Here is a 9,620-nt window from a genome sequence, read left to right on the forward strand (position 1 = left end):
TCGCCATGTTAGGCAAGATGGTCTTGAACTCCTGACCTTGTGATCTGCCTGCCTCAGCCTCCCAAAGTGTTGGGATTACAGGCGTGAGCCACCGCGCCCGGCCAGGGTCATGTATCTTAAATGAAGTTCAAATAAGACACTGAAGATCCTGTAATATTTGCTATACCTAGAGCTTTGAAATTAAGATTCACAGAAAGAGGAGTGTGATACCAAGAGGAGTGAGGCAAACAGTGTTTATGGGAAATAAACTAATATTGGTAAGCATGATGGATGGAACAAATCTCAAGCTACCAAAGTTAACATGGATGCTGCTGGACTCTAGTACCTAGGATGAGCTGATGAGAACCAAGATTATAATGACAATGGATTAAGTTCCTTGGTGCATTTTCGATGACAAAAGCCTTCAGTAGCGTGGGTTAACCTAAACCTGCACTTGGAAGGAATGGGTGTGTATGTTCAGTAAGACTCTAAACAGCACTTGACTTGTGACACTTGTTTCATGATTGACTATTATTACATACGGCTCACTTATCTTTGAAATCAGAAGCAATGTAATGGGTGAAATATTCCTTATCAGCCAACCAGAAGTTATTGAATAGGTATCGTCTTATCCCCCAGAAATACAAAGGAGAATATTACATTATAATTTTTGAAAGAATCTTGGAAAACTCCTCAGGAAAGTTAAACTATTTTCTCATTTTCTTTGAAATCATTTCTTTCTCATTCCTGCTATTGAAACAGGAAAAGTTCCCTTGTCCCCCTCTCAGGGTGTGCAATGAGAGTATGGGTCACTTCTTCAGTGCCCTGCTGCTCAAACCTCCAGGGGAGCATAGGGACAGGCAGGCTGTGGGGTTCAAACCCCACGGCAGTGTCTAGGGGTGAATGTTTACAGCTCCTGAAGCCCCAGTGGGCGTGTGTTACAGGGTGTTCTTTTAGTTTGCCACCTACAGGTAGCTTGTGTTGGCTCAATTAAACCCCCTTCCTTATCACAAGGACAGAGGGATTTCTGTATCCTGGGGTTTCTTGCCTTGATGTACCCAAAGAATCGGATCACATGTGGTCTTGGAGAATGAGTGCAAGGTTTTATTGAGTAGAAATAACTCTCTTACGGGGGAGCCGGAAGGGAGATGGTCTTCCCCTGGACTCTGGCCACTCAGGCGGCCCAGGCTCTCTTCCTACTGTCTCAGTTCTGCCGGTCGATGGCTTGTCAGTGTGCTCTTCTGTCAGCGTACTCCTCTCGATGACAAGTGTCTTGTGTTTCCTTCTGCCGTTGTGCTCCTCTCAACGTCTGGCTGCCTGTGTGTCTGCCTACTAGGACCTCGGGTTTTGGGTTTGTTTGTTTTTTTTGAGTTGGAGTCTCGCACTGTGGCCTGGGCTGATGTGCAATGGCGTGATCTCAGCTCACTGCAACCTCTTCCTCCCAGGTTCAAGCGATTCCCCTACCTCAGCCTCCCAAGTAGCTGGGATTACAGGTGTCTGCCACCACGCCCAGCTAATTTTTCATATTTTTAGTAGAGAAGGGATTTCACTATGTTGGCCAGGTTGGTCTCGAACTCTTGACCTAGTGATCTGCCCACCTCAGCCTCCCAAAGTACTGGGGTTACAAGCATGAGCCACCACACCAGCTGGGTCTCAGGTCTTTATAGGCCCAGGTGGGGGCATGGCAGGGTCAGGGTAGTCTTGGAAAATGTAACATTTGAGCAGGAAAGCAGGAGAGCCTGGCCTCACCTGGATCTGTGGGGGTAGAGCCCTAGCCAGGGACCCACCTTTCTCTATCCAGCACTTCCCTTCCCCACTTCCATATCATTTAAAAGGACCATGCTCTTCTCTTCCCAGCACTCCCATATCACTATGGACTAAATGCTAATAACAAAGTTGACCCTCCGATTAATATACAGTAAAAGTCTTCAAAGCACACTTTTCAGGAGGTTCTCTTTCTCGAACCCGGGTCTACATGCTGGTAAGCAAAGATCACATAAAGAAAAAATAATTAGGGTCTAAAGGGAGAATATGGCCGTGTCAAAATAGCAGAACTGAATTTACTTACATACACCCACACAAACACACACACACCGTCCGATCTGGTCAAAATGTTAGTTTTAAACTAATGTAGTATGGAAGTTTAAAATTACATGACAAATTTTCCATATGTTAAAAGAATTCTCTACATTTTAGAATGCTTTAGCATTTATAAATTTTGTCTCTCTATATAAAATTTGTAAATCCTCCTCACAAGAAAAGAATGAAGCTTTTATTATACCCATTTTATAGATTCCATAACATGCCAAGAGGTAAGTGCCTCTTGCCAGTTAGTAAGACATGGAACAGTTTCTAAACTCAAGTCTCTCTTTCCCAATCTACTTCTCTGTCTCTTATACTTTGCTGTTACATCAATCAATAAACAAGTCTTATTTGTGGACTAACTGGCTACATCAATCAATAAATGAACAGGTCTTATTTGTGCACTCGCAGCAGCTTTGTCTTGAAGTCTCAGGAAACTTACAATCATGGCTGAAGGTGAGGGGGAAGCAAGGAGCTTCTTCATGTGGTGGCAAGAGAGAGAAGTGCTAGCAAGAGCAGGGAAAGCTGCCTTATTAAACCATCAGATCTTGTGAGCACTTACTCACTACCACAAGAATAGCATGGGAGAAATTGCCCCCATGATCCTGTTACCTCTCACTGGGTTCCTCCCTTGACACAAGGAGATTATGGGGATTACAATTCCAGATGAGATTTGGGTGGGGACAGAGACAAACCATATTATGCATCAACTTTTATTCCTTTTTGACTCATGGTCTATAGCTAATTATAATTATTACAAGAGGTTTTGAAATGAAAATGCTTCACTAATTATCATGGAGTGCAAAATAGTTAACTTGACTGAAAGTACTTTTCAGTTTTTGGTGTTTGACTTTAATACCCTCCAAATATAGGCAGATAAAAATAAAAATCAGCTACCATTTTATTGTGAGTGAATTAAATAGATGGAGCAATAGTGTGATTTCATTCAATAATTCATGTTCAGGTTTTCTGGACACCTACACTAAATATTTTGTCTCATCTTCGAGAGATTTTAGTTTCTAGCCTGCCGAAAGGGGTCTTGTTTAAGCTGATTTATTTTTCTACAAAGAGCATAAAGGAAAAATATAGTGAGGTTCTGATAGAACTGAAACTATACTTTTTGTTTAGGTTTTTATTGGCTTATTAATTATATAATAAGGGATTTTAAAGCACTTTACGGTTTATAAGGCATTTGTACACGAAATATTTCATTTAATCCTCACAATTATTTGGAAGGTGGATAACATTTATTCACTTCAACAGCTAAGGGCATTGAAGCTCAGAGGAATTCAATGTCTTGACCAAATTGAGAAAACTGTTAAGTATCAGATCTTCCGATTCCACAGAAAGAGCACTCTACTCTAGATGAGGACTGTTTTTCAGGATACCATGATGTCTGTACCCCCAAATGAGCTTCTACATCTTATGTGAAATTTACAGATCAATAGTCTTTTTCTAATCATTGCTGCAAGCCAGTGGTTCTTAAACTATAATGTGCATAACAATTCTTGAGAACTTTTTTAAACTGTACATTCTTGGTTCCCAGTCCCACTTCCCAAATGTTTTGACCCTGTAAGTCCGTGTTTGGACCAAATATTATGCATGTTAACAAGCACCAGGTGATTCTGATGTAGGTGGTCTACAGTTTGAGAAACATTAATACGGAGAATATAATTGGTGAACCCCTTGGTCTGATTTTGGTATTTTTCCTCCTGCTTTGTCACCCCACCCTTCCCCCACCAAAAAAAAAAAAAAAAAAAAAAAACAAAAAACACCATGCCTTCAAAATAATGAAAACCAAACAGATTCTCAATTTAGTTTCCATTTGCTGGGTTTTCTTCCCTCGGAATATTTCAATTTTTTACTGCTCAATATCAGCTTAATAGGATAATTTGAGAACATGAAGTTCCTCACTATCTGTCAACTAGAAAGTAATTTTATTTATGAGGTTTTCCATTTTAGTTCAACCCAAAAATGTATAGAAAATACCTCACTAAGAGACATTAGGCACAGGATAGTTTTTCTAAATCTATTATTAGAAATATAAATTTATAAATATGTATATAAATTTGCTAAGAATTTAGCATAGGAAATAAAAGTTTCTCTGCCAGTTATGCACTCTAAAATATCTGAGGCAGTGGCATTCAGAGGATGTCTGTCATAATTTTATTATACCTACAAAATTGTTCACCTATGAATCATTTGAATAGGTTGATTGCCGACAGAATTTAAAAATATAGTATTTACCTATTTAAAGATACTGCCTTAAGTTTTATATAGAATGGCCTCCTATTATTCAAGCTGTCCTGTTTTCTCATAGAAAAAAAATTTTGAAGGCAGTGCTCATGAATAGAATTTAATGGTAAGTGTTTTAACACAAACTTTCTCTCAAATGATTTAAAAACAATATAAGTAGCTGGTGTGAATAAGAAAATAAAAGGATGTTTATTGGAGGAGAATAGTAATATAGCCACATGGTGATTTTAAAAGTACAAGATTAAATATGTTTGCTTGAAATGTTAAGGTAATCAGTAGAAGAATAAAAATCATTTGTATACTTCCCAAACTATGATGGGGGAAAAAGAACACATAAAACCTGGTCAAACGCAAGAATACGAAAGAAATAAAAGAAATGAAATCATTGTAAACAAGCCAGCAAACAAACAAAAAATACAAGAAAATAAAATGCAGGAAAAGTCCAAACATATCAATAATACATGTAAATGGGTTTTATTCTGTTATTAGAAGAAGAAGCTCTGTTCACTGCAATGTTTCCACATTTTATTTTGTTGTTAATTCATTCAAGTCCTTACTTGAACACCATTCCATTTAATTTCTTCACTTTTGAGTTTAAAAAATGTTAGATAAGATGGTACTTCAACTCTGTGGGAATCAGATTCTTCAAAATCAGGATGAGCAGGAGAATTTCTAAAGTTCCTTCTAGGTTTCACAAATAATAATTCAAATGCCAAGTAATAGAAGAGAGGTTCATATTTCAGATAGGGTAGTCAGAGAAGGTCTGACTACCACTATATATATGGTGACATTTGAGCAGAGGTCTGAAAAAAGGGATGCAGCCATTAATGGACATATCTGAGAAAAGAACATTCCTGACAGGACTAAAACAGTGTGAATTTATGATGAATTTCCAAAAGTTTAGTCCTTCCTATTAGTACCTGTCTACACATTTTGGTTTAAACCTACTGCCAAGATGGTATCCACTCTATACTTTGAAATGTCACCTTCACAAAAATCCATAAATGAAAGCAAATATCATTGTGTCAACATTATTGTACTCTAATTACTTCAAAATAATTATAAGAAATTATTTTGAATTAGTGAAAAGCCCAAATTTCCTATTTTGATTAATAAGTATATCTTAATTAGATTTGTTGAATCACAGCAAGTTAGTGCTAAAAAGATAATTCACAATTGCAAAAATATGGAAGCAACCTAAATGAGTGGATAAAGAAAATGTGGTATATATGCACCATGGAATACTAGACAGCCATACAAAGGAATGAAATAATGGCCTTTGCAGCATTTTGGTTGGAGCTGGAGGCCACTATTCTAAGTGAAGTAACTCAGGAGTGAAAAATCAAATATCATGTGTTCTCACTTATAAGTGGGAGCCAAGCAATGTGGATTCAAAGGCATAAGAATGATATAATGGACTATGGGGGCTTGTGGGGAAGAGGGGGTTAGGAATGAAAGACTACATATTGAGTACAGTGTACACTGTTTAGATGGTGAGTGCACCAAAATCTCAGCAATCACCTCTAAAGAACTTATCCATGTAACCAAAAACCACCTGTATCCCCAATACTACTGAAATATAAAAAGAAGGTTAGTGTTAGAAAGGACCTGGAAAAATTTTTTTACAAGCCTCCCTTTTTAAAAATGAAGTAAAATAAGGAATTACTAAATTCCTTATTTTAATAAGGACACTATTATTTTAATAAGGACACTGTTATTTTAAGAAGGGGAGGCCGAGACGGGCGGATCACGAGGTCGGGAGATCGAGACCATCCTGGCTGACCCGGCGAAACCCCGTCTCTACTAAAAAAATACAAAAAACTAGCCGGGCAAGGTGGCGGGCGTCTGTAGTCCCAGCTACTCCGGAGGCTGAGGCAGGAAAATGGCGTAAACCCAGGAGGCGGAGCTTGCAGTGAGCTGAGATCCAGCCACTGCACTCCAGCCTGGGCAACAGAGCGAGACTCTGTCTCAAAAAAAAAAAAAAAAAAAAAAAGAGAAGGAACCCCTTATTTTTATTTTTTTTATTTTATTTATTTATTTTTATTATTATACTTTAAGTTCTAGGGTACATGTGCATAACGTGCAGGTTTGTTACATATGTATACTTGTGCCATGTTGCTGTGCCGCACCCATCAACTCGTCAGCACCCATCAACTCGTCATTTACATCAGGTGTAACTCCCAATGCAATCCCCCCTCCCCCCTCCCCCCTCCCCCCTCCCCATGATAGGCCCCGGTGTGTGATGTTCCCCTTCCCGAGTCCAAGTGATCTCATTGTTCAGTTCCCACCTATGAGTGAGAACATGAACCCCTTATTAAATAGTGTGTCCTTTTAACTGAGACATGATTTGCCAGTTCAACAACGTATGGCTATATTAATTTGTAGTTTCTGAAAAGAAAAGGATAGCATATTGGCAACAGTATCAACATAGTATATTTAGCCAATAGCATAAATAAAAAAGATGGTGGAGATGATGTATGTGCATCATTATCAGTCAACAAATGTCATAATTCTAAATGTATTGTTTTTAACAATGATACTTCAGGGAAAGGCATATATAATAATCTTGAACTCATAAATAACGTTTATCAGTTTTGACTTAGTGCATTTTGGACTATTTCATTGTGCATACTAAGTGAAGAAAAGAGGTGTAAACAACTCCACAGTCTTACTGTTTTTAGTTACATGAATGTTCTGTTTGAAATCTCTGAATATCCCTTTGGGAAAGGATTGTAACAGTTTCTCTTAGTCTTTTTAAAAAATGGCTTTTATTTCAATAGCTTTTGGGGTACAAGTCATTTTTGGTTAGATGGATGAATTATATGGTGGTGAATTCTGAGATTTTACTGTGCCTGTGACCTGAATAGTGTACGTTGTACCAAATATGCAGGTTTTTATCCCATGCCCCCCTTTCACCCTCCCACTTCTGACTCTCCAAAGTCCATTATATCACTCTGTATTTCTTTGTGTATTCATAGCTCAGCTCCCACTTATAAGTGAGAGCATACGGTGTTTGGTTTTCTTATTCTGAGTTACCTCATTTACACTAATGCCCTCCAGTTCCATCCAAGTTGCTGTAAAATACATTATTTTGCTCCTTTTATGGCTGAGTAGTATTCCATGGGGTTTATATACCACATTTTCTTTATCCACTTATTGGTCAATGGACACTTAGATTGGTTCCATGTCTTTGCAACTGTGAATTGGGCTACAATTAACATATGTATACATGAGTCTTTTACATATAACAACTTATTTTCTTTCAGGTAGATACCCGATAGTGGGATTGCTGGATCAAATGAAAAATCTACTTTCAGCTCCTTAAGGACTCTCCATATTGTTTTTCACAGAGATTGTACTAATTTACATTCCCACTAGCTGTGTACAAATTTTGCCTTTTCACCACATTTAAGCCAACATCTATTGTTTTTTGACTTTTTAAATAATAGCCACTCTTGAAGGAGTAGGTGGTATCTCATTGTGGCTTTAATTTGCATTTGCCTGATGATTAGTGATGTTGAGCATTTTTTCATGTTTGTTGGCCATTTGTATATCTTCTTTTGAGAAATGCCTATTTATGTCCTTTGCCCACTTTTGGATGGGATTAACTGTTTATTTCTTGTTAATTTGTTTGAGTTCCCTGTAGGTTCTGAATATTAGTCCTTCGTCAAATGCATAGTTTATGAATATTTTCTCCCCTCTATGGGTTGTCGGTTTACTCCGTTGATTAGTTCTTTGGCTGTACAGAAGCTTTTCAGTTTAATTAGGTCTCATTTATTTATTTTTGTTTTGGTAACATTTGCTTTTGGGGTCTTAGTAATAAATTCTTTGCTTAGACCAATTTTCAGAAGAGTTTTTCCTAGGTACTCTTTCAGAATTTTCATGGTGTCAGGTCTTATATTTAAGTCTTTGATCCATCTTGAGTTGATTTTTGTTGATGGTAAAAAACAGGGATCTAGTTTTATTTTTCTACATGTTTTATTTTTCTGCATCTACTATCCAGTTTTCTCAGCACCATTTATTATCCCCAATATATGTTTTCATATGCCTTGTTGAAGATCAGTTGGTTGTAAGTATTTGGCTTATTTCTGGGTTCTCTATTCTATTCCATTGGTCTATGTGCCTACTTTTACCAGTACCATACTGTTTTTGTAATTATAGCCTTGTAGTATAACTTGAAGTCTGGTAATGTGATGTCTCCAGATTGGTTCTTTTTGTTTAGCATTGCTTTAAATATTCAGGCTCTTTTCTGGTTCCATGTGAATTTTAGGGTTTTTTCTTCTAATTCTGTTAAAATAATGTTGGTATTTTGATGGGACTTTCATTGATTCTGTAGATTTCTTTGCACATTATGGTCATTTGCATAGTATTGATTCTCCTAATTAATGAGCATGGGATGTGTTTCTATTTGTTTGTGCCGTCTATGATGTCTTCAGCAGTGTTTTGATTTCTCCTTGTAGGATTTTTCACCACCTTGGTTAAGTATATTCCTAGGTATTTTTTTATTTGCAACTGTTTTAAAAGGTATTGAGTTCTTAATTTGATTCTCAGCCCGGTTGTTGTTGGTGTATAGCAGTGCTATTGATTTGTGTACATTAATTTTGTAACCTGAGCCTTTATAGAATTCACTTATCAAATCTAAGAGTCTTTTGGTGTAGGCGTTAGGATTTTCTAGCCATATGATAATATCGTCTGCAAACAGCAATAGTTTGACTTCCTTTTTTCTGATTTTGATGTATTTTATTTCTTTGTCTTGCCTGATTGCTCTTGCCAAGGCTTTCAGTACTATGTTGAATAGAAATGGTGAAAGTGGCATCCTTATCTTGTTGCAGTTCTCAGGGGGAATGCTTTCAAATTTTCCCTATTCAGTATGCTGTTAGCTGTGAGTTTGTCATTGATGGCTTTTATTACTTTAAGGTAAGTCCCTTCTATGTCTACTTTGTTGAGGGTTTTTCTCATAAGGGGATGCTGGATTTTGTAAAATGCTGTTGAATTTAGTTAGCAAGTATTTTGTTCAGGATTTTTGCATCTACATTCATCAGGGATATTAGCTTGTAGTTTTCTTTTTTCACTATGTCCTTTCCTAGTTTTGGTATCAGGGTGGTACTGACTTCACAGAATGATTCAAGGATTCCCTCTGTCTCAGTCTTTTGTTATAGTTTCAGTAGGAATGGTACTAATTTATCTTTGAGTGTCTGGTAAAATTCAACTGTGAATTCATCTGGCCCTTGGCTTATTTTTCTGTTGGCAATTCTTTATTACTGACTTTATCTCATTGCTTGTGATTAGTCTGTTCAAGATCT

The sequence above is a fragment of the Macaca mulatta genome, chromosome X (assembly GCF_049350105.2).
Source record: "Macaca mulatta isolate MMU2019108-1 chromosome X, T2T-MMU8v2.0, whole genome shotgun sequence".
NCBI classification, from domain to species: domain Eukaryota; kingdom Metazoa; phylum Chordata; class Mammalia; order Primates; family Cercopithecidae; genus Macaca; species Macaca mulatta.